Genomic DNA, 14,971 nt, shown 5'->3' on the forward strand with positions numbered 1-14,971 from the left:
AGCTGGGGACCTCCTGGAGCCCCCCCTCTAGGACCCCTCGGGGCTTTGAGAACCACTGTGGTATAAGAGTTATGGGGTAGGTCTGAGTCCTTGCCTCGTCCCACACCCACACCCACACACATCAAGGGACTCGGCCCAAAGCGGTCCTGACACTGACCTCTCCGAGACCCCCGTCTGCACCGAAACGGCCCCTAACAAGGTATTAGCGCCAAGCAGTGGTGGAAAGTAACTAAGTACATTTACTTAAGTACTGTACTTTAAGTACAATTTTGAGGTATTTGTACTTTACTGGAGTATTTCCAATTTCCAATACTTTTACTTCTACTCCACTACATCTCAGAGGCAAATATTGTACTTTTACTCCACTACAATTATTTGAAAACTTTAGTTACTAGTTACTTTTCAGATATAAATTATGGTATATTATATACATAGGCTATTTGAAAATAGCCGATCTACAAGCTCACAACGCGTCGCGATGCGACGCGATGCGACGCGATGCGACGCGATGCGACGCGATGCGACGCGATGCGACGCGATGCTATTTTCAAACATTTTAGTACTTTTACTTTTGGTACTTTAAGTATATTTTGATGGCAATACTTTTGTACTTTTACTCAAGTAACATTTTGAACACAGGCCTTTTACTTGTAACAGAGTACTTCTACATTGTGGTATTGATACTTTTACTTAAGTAAAAAAAAATCAGTACTTTTTCCACCACTGAATGATACCCAGGCTGCTGTTAACAGACACACAGCTGCATGGGCTGTGTTCTGTTCACGCCAGGGGGCACCGGGGGGCAAAAACCCTGCAGGCTACAGCGCCATGCGTGGTGGTGGTGGTGCCCCCACCCCCCCGCCCCTGACCAAGCTCACGGGCGTGTAGCTGGAAGGTCAAGAATTCAAAGCCAACGGTAGGTGTCAGGTTTTCCTTTCTTTTCTCTTCTCTTCTCTTCCTTTTTTTAAAGAATGGGCTATCTACAAACGATGCATTGTGAGCTTGTAGATCTGCTATTTTCACTATTTTATGTTGGTTAAGTATAAGGAGTAAGGACATGCCCCGAATAGAGACGTCGGGTTTTTTACATTCTTTGAAAATGTTCACCTATAATGACAATTGTGTATATATACAGTAAAATTAAAAAAATATATAAAAAAGGGGGACAAGACAAGTAAATACTTTTACAGCAGGCAATTTGTCAGGATGGGTAAATGATCCGGATACATATTATTAGGGGTGTGCCGATACACTAATTTCACGAAACGATACGATATTGGGCTCACAACATCGATACGATATCGATGCGACACGATATATGTCACTTTTTTAATATGAAAATATATGGGGGGGGGAAAAGCAAATGCAAACAAATACTTCTGTTTTTGCATTATTATTGCAAAAAATATATGTATGTATTTTTTGTTTTCTTCCCATAACGATACACACCCCTACATATTATATATATAATATGTATATATAGACACAGTCTATATATATATATATATATATATATATATATATATATATATATATATATATATATAGACCGCTGCCCAGTTGGTGTGTGTATTGTGAAATGTTATATGAATATTATGTGTGTGCACCTTCATTACATTCAGTGATGTATATCAAAATGTGTTTTTTTTTCCTGACAAATGAGGCAATCCAGACAAAAATAATACATAATCTGTAGTAGGCCCATAATCATAGCTATTCATGAATTTCTTTCTTTTTTTTTCCCCCCTTTTCAACTACCCACAACTACTTTGCTGTCGTGGTCGTTATGAGTTTAGTTTGCCCTCTAAAATGTGATATAGCCGTGTGTGTGTGTGTGTGTGTGTGTGTGTGTGTTATGTGTGTGTTATGTGTGTGTGTGTGTGTGTGTGTGTGTGTGTGTGTGTGTTCAAGCACGTATGGCGGTCGTCTCTTGTGTTACTGTGTGCGTCTGGAGGAGAGAGAAGCCTCATCTGTTACCAGCCCAGCCCGGCCGGCCCCGCCGCGTGAAGGAGAACGACAGGGTGTCACCGCCGCCGACAGTGATGGATGCCCTGCATTCCGTAGGCAACTTGGCCAATTGGACACATTAACAACAGGCACCTGCTTTCCCCCTGTACAAATCTATTAAAAGATAACAGCAATGGCGGCTCCCGCTCTATTAGTAAATTATAGCTCTGTCTGAGTGTGAGGTAAGTGTGGTGGGCCCCCACGCTAACGCCCCCCCCCCCCCCCCCCACTCACACACACCCATCACACACACACAAACACCCAATGCTACACACAGCTTGCTTGTCATTGCCAGTCTAACATTGCCACCCAGTGGTCGCTCTCTGTAATAATCTTTCTATTTTAATTGGGAGGAAATTTCTATACATACACACGCACACACACACATATGGATCTGGTCATGAATTCTGTGGAAACAATAACAATCATAATACTGTAGTATACCGTACAATTGTACAATTCACAATGTATCATTCATTAAATTGTTCTACCCAGTACCACCAATAAAAAAAAATTAAATAACAATTTCTAAGTTCCAAGACATACAGAGCTGCCGATAACTTTTTATGAAAACGTGACTCAAACCATCCCATTCCTCAAAAAGAATAGAATACCGGTGTGAGAGTTGCCAAACAGGTATTATCAACACACAAACTAACAGAGAAAACCCAGCGCCGGTCGTGAAGTCCCGTTGTGCATGCAAGCCGCAAGTTCACCATGACAACCGGGCAGAACGCTGTCCTTGTTTACTGTTGATCATTGAATTGTTGACCGGGGATGTGATAACATTTTATCAGCTCACGGTGGATATTGTGTGTGTGTGTGTGTGTGTGTGTGTGAGTGTGAGTGTGAGTGTGAGTGTGAGTGTGAGTGTGTGTGTGTGTGTGTGTGTGTGTGTGCGTATGTGCGTGCGCGCAGTGTACCCAGTCTTCTCTGGAGTTGATTGGGTCAAATGGGTCCAGTGATTGGAGTCAATGTGAAAGATAAAACTGTTATGACCCACTCTAAAGGCCTCCATGTATAAAAACATTAACAGAAACCCAGCACTACCGGCAAGGAACCATTAAGACCTATTCTGGGTTAGATCGCAGGTATGTCACCTCCTAAATGCATGTTGTCTCGTCAATTCACTGTGAGTAAATATCAGTGCGTGTGTGTGTGTGTGTGTGTGTGTGTGTGTGTGTGTGTGTGTGTGTGTGTGTGCGCCCTAGAATAAAAAAAAGGGACCAGAACAGTAAATACTTTTACAGCAGGCAATTTGTCAGGATGTGTAAATGACTCCAATTCCCAATAGCACCGGGGGTAGAATTTACAGTCACTCGGGAAGTGACAATGCACAAAAAAAAGGACCACTTTTTACTCTCGCCCCCGTCTCCCTCGGACCACTAAAACCTCCCCATAAATCTCCCTCCCCGTCCCCCCCAGATGTCTGCCGTTGTCAGATATCATGCCTTGACAATGCCTCGCGCCATCATTGTCCTGACAGAAATATGATATGTGAAACTGCAGTGTCACATCACTTAGCATGATTTAGCCCGAGTCGGCCCGCACCATTTTAATCAATCAAACTTGTCACCCCCTCACCCGCCGCCCCCCCCCCCCCCCCTCTGTAATGACGATAGAGCCATAGAGGATCCCTTATGTTGGGGTGATCTATAAGACTTATCTATGCCACTGATTTATGACCGCCACCAGCTAATGTACTGGAGGAGCCCCCCCTCTGTTTCTGCTCTCGCATGGGGGTTTCTATCAAATTGGCGAATAAGTAGGGCAGTAATACCTAGTAGTGGGCAAGGAGGGGGACCCTTTATGCTGCTGCTGATCGTGACATTATGTGCGTTTCAACATAACGCATACACGCGTTCATATATTACATACAGTACGAACATACATACGTACATACATGTGCACGCTGAAGTTGATCGGTTGGGCGGTTCTCGAGATATGCGAGGATGGATGGACGGACGGACGGACGGACGGACGGACGGACGGACGTGCATGCAGAGATTCCAGAGATAAATGTTATGCTATGTCTTGTGTTAATGACATTTAAAAAATACTAACCAGTAAGTAACCACTACTAACTTTAGCTCCTTCACTGTCAAGGCTTACAACTCAATTGTACTGTAATTCTAGCAGGATGACACCACAGAACATCAACTGTTTTTCAACCCTATTCATATCAAGGTCCATTATTTATTCGGCATTTCAGACTTAGCCTCTCAGACCCCAAGACTTAGAATGTTTTGTCATCGTTGCATACAATTTTTGCCCACAATTACATGCTCTATTGATGTTGGTGCCATTAGGAGAGATAACAGGCAAACGTTGATCAAAATAACAAGTCTTTAAGTAAGTAATGCAGATGTTTAGCAATAATTTAACTCTTGAGAGCGTAAAATGAAACCAAATGGACCCGTAAGGGTTTTTTACGCTCTCAAGAGTTAAAGATCTATAAGGGTCCATTTGGTTACCAACTCTCCATCATTTAGCTGGGGACCACCTGGAACCCCCTCAAGGACCACTGGTGGTCCCCGGACCACTAATGAACCTGTGCAGTACAGCCCACATGGGCCTTCACCAGCGTGTTGATTTTATTGCCACTTTGTCAACAAATTGTAGGCTTTAATCCCATATAATTCTGCAGGGGAAATTCTGTTTCAGCTTCACCCAGCTCATGGCTATACTCAGATGGTCATGATAAGCACATGGGAGGGGGGGGGCTGTTAGGGGTTAAGAGACAAGCTCAGGAACACTTTGACACGTACATGCTGGGCAAGCCGTGGGGCAAAAGAGTGACCTTCTGGGTCAACCCGATAGGCGAGTGGTTAGGGCTCTAATGCCTGACCCGGTTTGATTCCCAGGCGAACGGACACTTTGCTGCATGTTACAGATAAATCCCCCAAAATAACTTAAACCCCCCCCCAACTCCCAAAAAACTGTGACCAGTGAACAGTTTAATTACTTAATTACTTAGTACCTTAATGACTAGTATTAAAATTCTATTGTCTTTTTTTATGTCCAATGTATTTGTATTTAAGTTCATAAAGTTAACATAAGTGAACTAAATGCATTGGAAATTAAATAAAAATTATACTTTTCAATAGCAAAAAGAAAATCAGGATTCCAATTTTTTTTAAATGCAAAAATAGCAGATCTACAAGTTCAAAACACGTCACACTGCGACGCGTTTTGAGCTTGTAGAGATCGGCTATTTTTGCTACTTTTGTGTGACATAGAATAGGCCCGACAGTATATATGCAATGTGGCCCTCTGGAGTGAGTGTGGAAATATAGTGGCCCTCTACATCATCAAAGTTGCCCACCCCTGCACTAAGCAGTATTCACATGTGACAGTATTCAAACAGCAAACGACGATAAGAACTCCACGAAAAGGATCCAAACAGGGAACAGCTAGTCGTACAAAACAAACACACACACACACACACACTGAAATCCACAGTACCTGTGACCGCAACGGAGTGACTGGATCCACAGGCCATTAGCGTCACCGTCCCCACTAGGCCTCCTGGGGTGAAGTCCCTCAGACGGGCCTCCTCTGGTGGGCAGACGTCCCCTGGCCAGCCGTGGTGTCCCGTATGGCCCAGCTCCCCGCTGCCCCCTCCAGCACAGGAGGTCCACGTCCCCCCGGTTCACACCCGAAACCCTAGAGACACAGACAGACAGACGCAGAGGGGAGGAGGTGTTAACCACTTTGGTTTCAACCCGGTCGCTGTCCCTGTTCTGGGCATGTCATTAAAAAGGCGAAGATGTTCAAAGATTTTCAAAAGATTTTAAATGTTTTCTTTTCAAGGATAAAAATAATCTGATATTATCAAAATATTTCTAAAATAATCATCTTTTGAATCCCCCCCCCCCCCCACTAGGACTGTCACGATCAAAAATATCTGTTGACGGTTAATTGTCACACAAACAATTGTGATTAACGATTTAATTGTGTAATTGTGCTTTGTGGCATTGAACATTGGAACACATGAATACAACTTAAAAAGTTTGTTTGGTTTTTACTAAGCATAATTATCACAAATAGGGCACTTGTGCTATTTGACTAATAACTTAAATGTACAAAGAAATGACTGACATATTTAATCATTTTATACTCTCCAAAAATTCCAAGAAATAGCAGATCTGCAAGCTTACAACGCATCACGAAGTGACGCGTTGTAAGCTTGTTGATCTGCCATTTCTGCTATTTTTGGAAAATGTTTGAAAATGTATGAACATTTTTCAACACGGAAACAAATCAAACGATTATGCATATTAATTACGATTATCTCAAATAATTGCAATTAGGCAATTATGTAATAATTGTGACAGGCCTACCCCCACATTTTTCAGAAATAACAGATCTACAAGCTCACAACACAGCGTGGTGTGACGCATTGTGAGGCTATTTATCATACAACAAATTATAGGGCTTAACCACTTGGTCTTGGACACTATTTACTTTGGTGACAGGTGTCCCCCAGGCGTCAATACTTGGTCCCCTCCTTTTTTCCCCTCGACACCAAATATCTTCACCAAATGGCAGACATATAAGCTCACAACGCTGTCACGTTGCAACACGTTATGAGCTTGCAGATCTGCTATTTAATGCGGGAAGATTGCCCATTATGACATGCCCAGAATAGGTTTGCTAGGTTCCATGAGGCTATTGGCTAATCGGTTAAATGACATAGAATCTATGTAATTTAACCGATACCATCTGTCATAGATAGTACATAGAAGAAAAGGAAGCGACTCAAACAGTAGGTCACCTGCCTTAAAGAACCGATTCTATTCATGAACTGTGGATACGTGTTCAATTCCATTTCTCTAAGCTCAGCTTTACATAGCGTTCCTAGCATTAAGAGCTTATTTCAGTTTAGTATCAACATGCATACTTCATGTAGAATAACATTTTATTTCTGCTCCTAATATCCAAGTCTATCTACTACAGTACTAGACAGTTTTTACCTCACACAGTGTGGGCATAACGGCACTGCTCCCTGCAATATGATCTCAGAACAAGTTCTAATTCAGATGTTTATGAATGCCGGTCTCACAGCCCAAGAGTTTGAGCTTGCGCAAAAAAAAAAACGATCAAAAACCAATAAGAAGCGGTCAGAGTTCCCCGCCTGACTTGTAATGAACTGTGGCTGTGATGCACATCACCCATATTTCCTTCAACGTGTTTATTTAGAACCTGCCCTCTGTGCTAATTAGAATCTGACCCTGGCAAGTACACACACACACACACACACACACACACACATACATACACACACTTTGAAAGATGTGCACAACCCAAGACGTGTACACACACACACACACCCAAGAGCAATATACACACCCCACAGCAATATTACCACCACAATTCCATCCGACTAATATTGGAATTTTCCGAAAGAGCAAACCAATAGATAACCTATTACAAAACTATAAGGGATCAATAGCTAATTTCTCCGCATTGATTACCGCTTGGACATTTAACATGCGCCCCGTGGCCACAATATGCGCTCGGCAGGCCTGCATTCCCCACTGGCCCTCATGAGTATTAAAATTATCGATTCAGACAGAGGACTAAAAATGTCAACCTGTTCATTAATCTTAATAAAGACTGGACTTGACCAAGGCGCCCTTTCTCCCCGACGCAGGGATACAACCTATCCAACCAGGAGTACACACACAAGGCATAGATTAATGAGCTTCCACTAAGGGATGTGATTTAAGTCCTTGCCATTAATGGATCAATTACACAGAAACAAGTCTTTTGCATTAGTGCTTTACTTTCGTCCGTTGTGGCGGCTCAATGGAACATTTCAGAAATCCGTGTCGGCCACTCAGTCACTGTACTGAAATTAACAGGGGAAAAAAGGCCATTGTATGTTATGTTGGTGTTTATTTTGTGACTGTTTTATAGGTGGAGGAACGTTTTAGCAATACATGCTGAAATGAATGAGGAAAGAACATTTGTTAGTAACTAAGTAACTAAGTACATTTACTGAAGTACTGTACTTAAGTACAAGTTTGAGGTATTTGTACTTTACTGGAGTATTTCCAATTTGCAGAACTTTTAATCCTACTCCACTACATCTCAGAGGCAAATATTATTTACTCCACTACAATTATTTGAAAAGCTTTAGTTACTTTGTAGATTAGGATTATTGTTACGAAAACATACATTTAACTTCACTTCATTTCATACACAACCACTTCAGCCCTATATACATTTCGGCCATTTGAAAATAGCCGATCTACAAGCTCACAATGTGTCGCAAACGTAGCTTAGTTTTTATTTAGTTTTCGTCAGTGAAAAAAGGTTGTCAATCAAAAAAATCTGTCATAGTCGATGAAATCAACACTGCTTTGACACAAGGCTGGCGAAAGTCAGAACAATTCCCACAAAAAGAGAAGAATCTGATAATGCACTCTGTGCCAGAAGATGGCACTGTTTCTGATGGTCTCATGAAGACAACTCACCACAGTCTCACTTAACCTGCGGATTTGTACCAAAGTTACCTATCATAGAAGTTTTACCCACTTAAACCCTATATACTTCATTAACCGGAGTCCCCCAGGGGTGTATACTAGGACCCTCCTTTTTCCCCTCTACAACAAATCTCTTTTCAAGCTCACAGCAACACGTGCTACGACACATTGTGAGCTTGAATTGGTTGTAGATGTGCCATTTTCGCCAAATGTTCGCAGCAGAATAGGGACACTAGGGTTCTAATGATAGCTTTTGATTTGTTACATACCGTTTTGTTCTCTACAAGTTGTATGACCAGAGAAAGACACAGACATACAGTACGTAGATAGACAAAGACATAATATTGGTGTAGTAGGTACTGACACACATTTGTACGTACACATAACATGAGTGAATAAAAAAAACTCTTGATTCTTGCTGCTCCATATAGTATTGTTCTCAGGGTGGCTGTTGAAACTTGAACTCACTGGAGCGCAGGACTTTGTAAAACTATCCCAACAGGGCCCGACTCCCCACCGACACGCTATAGTTTGGCTGACAAAACAACATCTCTGAGCCAACCACTCCAGTGGTACAAGTGGTATTAACAACCTTTAATAGTAGAGCTCAACTACTTGCCCTACAGCCAACAGACTGTTTTGCTTGCTCACTAAACCACATGAACCCTATTCTGTGGTGTACATTCAGGGAAAATAGCAGAGCTACAAGCTCTCAGTGGGTTGCGTTGCAACGCTTTCTGAGCTTGTGGGGAGGGGAAAAAGGACCATGCCTAGAAAAGACCCCTGGGGGACTCTGGCCAACGAAGTATAAAGGGTTTAATTAGTTAATTATTTAACATTGTGTCTACAGTTCTGCACACAGACAGAACATGTGGGTGTTTTTTTCCCTAGATTGTTGTTGTCAGGCCGGTGCCTTAAATCTGAGCATTAATTTTACACTCAAGACATGAAAACAAGGAACGAACTCAAGACAACAAACAGCTACGAAAAACTGACCTTCTTTGCCGACGGTGAAGGAAGAGCTCGTTCCATGTCCTTGTCTTGTTTCCTCTTTACGCGTGTTATACTGCAGTGCAGTTGTTGTTGTGCCTCGTCGGACACTTTGTTGTTAATTAGGTCTGGTCTGGTCAGCTTGGTGGCCGTGACTTTACGTCCTCCTCCCATTCCACTCATCGCACTGGCAAGGTAGCAACCGTCTCCATAGTAACAGCACTGCTTGTTTAAACAGCATGCCGGGCCCGGCAACAAGACATGTGAGCCAAAAGTGTAACCTTCAAAAACAGAGTAAGGAAGGGAGAAATCAAATGGTGTTTGCACAAAGTACACATGCAGTACAATGTAAGGATAGACACACATAAATGCATTGGCGATCGTCCTAAAGATAAAATGAGTGCTTATGACCATAAATTGCTATTTCAAAACTATAGCAGGCTGCTGTGAAAACCAAGAAAACATGACTTATCTTTCCTTCACAAGGAGACTAACCCACAACCGTAAAAGCTTAGAAAGACCCACTATCGCAGCCCCTATAGCATACATGGGCAACTGGGGGCCACATGCGGCCCCACCTTCACTTAATGCGGCCCGCAGGTTAATATCGGAATACTGATATGTTATTGATTTCAGCTGACAAAATTCTATTGTCTTTGTTATGTCCAATGCATTTGTATTTAAGGTCATAAAGTTAACATGGGTATAACTAAATGCATTTGAAATGAAATAAAACTTACTTTTCAGGATTCTAATTCAAAAATAGCACATACAAATGTCTGGATTCCAATGAAAAACTAGCAAAAATAGCCGATCTACAAGCTCAAAACACGTCGCAGCGCGACGTGTTTTGAGCTTGTAGATCGGCTATTTTTGCTACTTTTGTGTGACATAGAATGGCATTTCCAAAAAAATAAAATAATAATAAAATACGGAGATAAGAGGTGTCTGCCTGACAGCATATGCAATGTAGCCCTCTGGAGTGAGTGTGGAAATAATAGTGGCCCTCTCCATCATCAAAGTTGCCCACCCCTGCCCTATAGGCTGTGCTGCCCCCACCCTTACATCAAACATGGGCCAAAGTGGTTTTCATTTACTGACATTGCCATCCTTAGACCCTGTGCTCTGTGAAAACTTTGGAAAAGTAAATGTAAGATTATCAGTGGCAAATCTGGGGGAGGTGTATTGTATGGTCACTGAAGGAAGCACCAGAGAATAGGACATGGGGTCACAAAAATCAGCTGGGTTCATCCTACAATCTGCCTGATAAGGTCTTAAAAGTCATTGAGTTTAGATAGTACTATCATCATTCACCATGTGTAGGAGTCTTGGGAGTATGGCATTGTGTGTGTGTGTGTGTGTGTGTGTGTGTGTGTGTGTGTGTTTTTTAATAACATTACTCCGGCCTATGTGGTCTACAATGCTGACAATGTAGCCTACTACTATTAACAGATATATTAATCAAGTTTGATTAATATTTTGTGCCAGCATATTATGCAGAATGTAACAGGTGTGAACAAAATAAGTTTATCTTTACAAAAAAAAAAACAATTGACTGACGTTTAGGCTAATATTCTGCTGTATTGTGTAATGAATTCTGCTAGACACATTCACTCATAAAACAGTCAGAATTCTGCTGGACACATTCACTCATAAAACAGTCTATAAAACATAGTTAATATTTTTTTTACAAACGGGGTACATGATCATTCATTGACAGTTATCAAGCTTTGAGGAGTTATGCTGCTTATGGTCTGCCAAAATAAAATGCAGCACTTCATATTGGCACTCAAAACATAAACAGTGCTGGCTCTCGCGCCTTTGACTAGATGTATTTTATCGATAACAACCCCCCAGATTGCCCTGGAATGTCAGCTCCAAACATGTACAAATGCTAAATATAAGGTGCTTACCACGTGCCCCAAATGTAAACTCGGTGTCCGGCGTGTTTGTGCAATGTATTAGTCGACATTCTTTAACAAAGAAGTGTTTTAATCCCGTTTGTGCTCGAACGCCATTTTTTTCCCCCTAGTTTACTTCCTGTTTACATTGAGTGTAATTCCGGCTTTCACCGGATGCGCCCCCTCACTAACGCCCTTTGGGAACTTCCGACAGAATGGTCCACAAACGGGATTAAAACACTTCTTTGTTAAAGAATATCGACTAATACATTGCACAAACACGCCGGACACCGAGTTAACAATTGTGGCACGCGGGTTAGCACCTTATATTTAGTATTTGTACATGTTTGGAGAAGTACGGGCTTTGGAGCTGACATTCCAGGGCAATCTGAAGGGGTAGTAGCCAAGACTCTCGTAGAGATAAAAAAAAAGTCAAATTCGATAAAATACATCCACGAGTCTTTAAGGCTACTGGATCTCCCATGGTTAAAACTCAACCACGAATTTAATTAAGTTATTAATTAAAACTAATTGTAGCCTGATACATGTGGGCCCACCATCCGTGATTATTATCAGCTGTTAACTTTTCCACAAATCGGATATGTGACCAGAGGAATTCCATGGAACCCTTTCATTTTGTAAAATTTTAAACTTCAGTCTGTCGAGACATAGGCTATATCCTATAACTTGTCAAATGTGTTAAAGCATAGTCAGTCAGGAGCTTTTCAGTTTGAGAAATGACTAGGGCAGTAGGCCTTTAAAAACCTATACCTTATTACTTCATCACCACCAAACAATTCCAAGTGCCCAACCCCCACCTTCACGCCAAGGCCAATCTCATGTGACGTCAAGTCATGTAGACCTACCTGCTTAATTTGTCTCTAAATAATCATAGGCTAGTTATAAATAAACAGCAAGTACATCGCACATCTGGCATCTCTAGCCATTGCTTCACTGGCACATTTGCTCCATAAAAGATATAGTATAACTAATAGGCTTTATCAGTTTGTTCAGAGGTCTGTTTCTTTGCCATGTTTTTCAACAAGAGATGGCTGTTTGTTTCCCTACACAACACAAGAGATGGCAACAAACTGACAGTGGTGGAATAAGTAGGGGAGTAAGATGAACCACTTTTTACTTATGTTGACCTCTAGGCAAGGAAAAATGAGATGGAAGTAAAATCTAAACATCTACTAAAACTTGAAGATGTCTTCTATCAATTGAAATAATGAGTGTGCACTGTGCATCTATGACAAATGGTTGTAAAAAAAATATATGGGTTCTCAAAAAAAAGTGGTCATGTGGTTCAACTTGCCCCAGGTAAGGGGTAAGTTGATCCTAGTCAAGGGGTAAATTTACCCATATGATATTTTGCATTTTCAAGTTTAAACTTGAACAAATAATGTATTCACGTATCAACAATAATTTAATAACCCTTTCCCTTTAGCAAATAGTCTTATTTATTTTCTTAATGGTATTTAAACAATATAAAACCGATTAAATAAAGTGTGTTATTCAGAACCTTTTAATATTTGCAATTGTTAATACAATATTGAAAACTTCTCTTAAATGAGTGTATTCATCCAAATGAAAGGTCAAACAGCATTATTTGAGAAGCAAAGACATAACAAAAAATATGTGATTAATATTAGGATAATTGGCTCAATTTGGCCAAGGCATTTGGTTCATCTTGCCCCATGGCCACCATTTTGACCTAACCTGGCTAGCTAATGCTTCAGGCTAATCTTTAGCTAAATGATACACATGGTTTTATACATTGGAATATCACCAACATGCATGATATATAAGTTTAGACCTGGGTACATTTGCTTTAAAATAAAAATCATTATACGAGAAAAGTTGAAAATTAACTTTGACCAGCAAAAAACACTTTTTTGTGTAAAAATATGCTTATCACTTTGCCCATGTGTCTCTCAACTTCACAGCCAGGTGGAAATGATGGGTGTGTCCTGATTTTAAGGTCACATGACAACTCATGTGTATAGTTTTAAAGATACAGGGGGTGGTTCAACTCATAGACATATAAAGGTAGACGCCTCCTTCGGCTCTGAGGTATTGGTATAAGCTTTCCTACGCTAAAATGGCCCCCGTGATACCAATGCCTCAGAGCCGAAGGAGGCGTCTACCTTTATATGTCTATGATCACGGGGGCCATTTTAGCGTAGGAAAGCTTCCCTGAAGCTTCCGCGTGTGTCACAGAAGGGGGCGTTCGGTAGGCCAATCAGAGGCAGGTGGGGGCGGGCAACTAGATTCTGACAGGTCTTAGAAAAGACGCACTGTGATTGGCCAGTAGTCAACTCGCTGTGAGCGCTGTGATTGGCCAGTAGTCACTTTGAGTGTCCGTTTGCCTACGCGAAAATGGCGGCCGCGATACGAGTTGCTCCAACGAACTGCAGAGGCCAATGAGGTATCTAGGTTTCTGTATCTATGGTTCAACTTACCCAGAGGTTCATCTTACTCCGTTCTCCCCTACTCACTTTTTTTTTTTTTAAATACTTGAGTAAAAGTATCAATACCACCATGTAGAAATACTCCATTACAAGTAACAGTTGGTATTCAGAATTTACTTTAGTAAAAGTGCAAAAGTATTGGCATCAAAACATACAGTAGGCTGCCACAAGTAAAAGTACTCATTATGCAGAATCAATGTCCTATTTCAAGTTTTCAAAATGTATAAAAATCTTTTGAAAATAGTAGATCTACATGCTCACAACACATGGCGGTGAGCTTGTAGATCGGCTATTTTCAAATAGCCAAAATATATATAGAGCTTAAAGTTTTCAAATAATTGTAGTGGAGTAAAAGTACAATATTTTCCGCAGAGATTTAGTCGAGTAGAAGTAAAAGTATTGAAAATTGGAAATACTCCACTAAAGTAAAAAAATACCTCAAACAAACTTGTACTTATGTACAGTACTTGAGTAAAAGTACATAGTTACTTTACACCACTGCAAAGTGAACACGCTGGTGATGACGTAGATAGTTGAATTGGACAAACTGAAGTGGTTGTGGTCGGGGAGGAGGGAGAAGCTGGAAGTGGGGATGAGGATCTAATTCAGCCACAAACTCATCATCTCCCTACACACACAACTAAGACAGTGTGGCCCCATACTGTTGCTCTCTGGGACTATACAGACTCCTGCTTGCTCTGTCACATTTGCACATGAACTTCTGGGATGTACACTACAGAGGATACAAAAGGAACGCTCACACACTAACATAACAGAAGGAATGTCCAGAGGTTTTGGCAGATGCAAAAATAGAATATATATTTTTAATGAGGATCCATAGTAAAACAAATGAAAGAGTGCTACCCAAATAAAAAGGTGTAGGTGGCAATGCAATGTTTCGGTTAAAAATACATCCTCAGTCTGCCATAAAGAGTAAAGACAACTATGTGTCTTATAGGGACAAGACAGTCAGAGGATCATTCATGTTCCAGGGCTCAGACCACACACAGATTAACAAGACATTAAAAAAAAATGGTTCTATTTTTGCATCTGTCGAACCTCTGTGGCCATTCCTTTTATGTTAGTGTGCGAGCATACATTTTGTATTCGT

Source organism: Gymnoscopelus braueri, assembly GCF_963280865.1.
Source record: "Gymnoscopelus braueri genome assembly, chromosome: 7".
Taxonomy (NCBI): Eukaryota; Metazoa; Chordata; class Actinopteri; order Myctophiformes; family Myctophidae; genus Gymnoscopelus; species Gymnoscopelus braueri.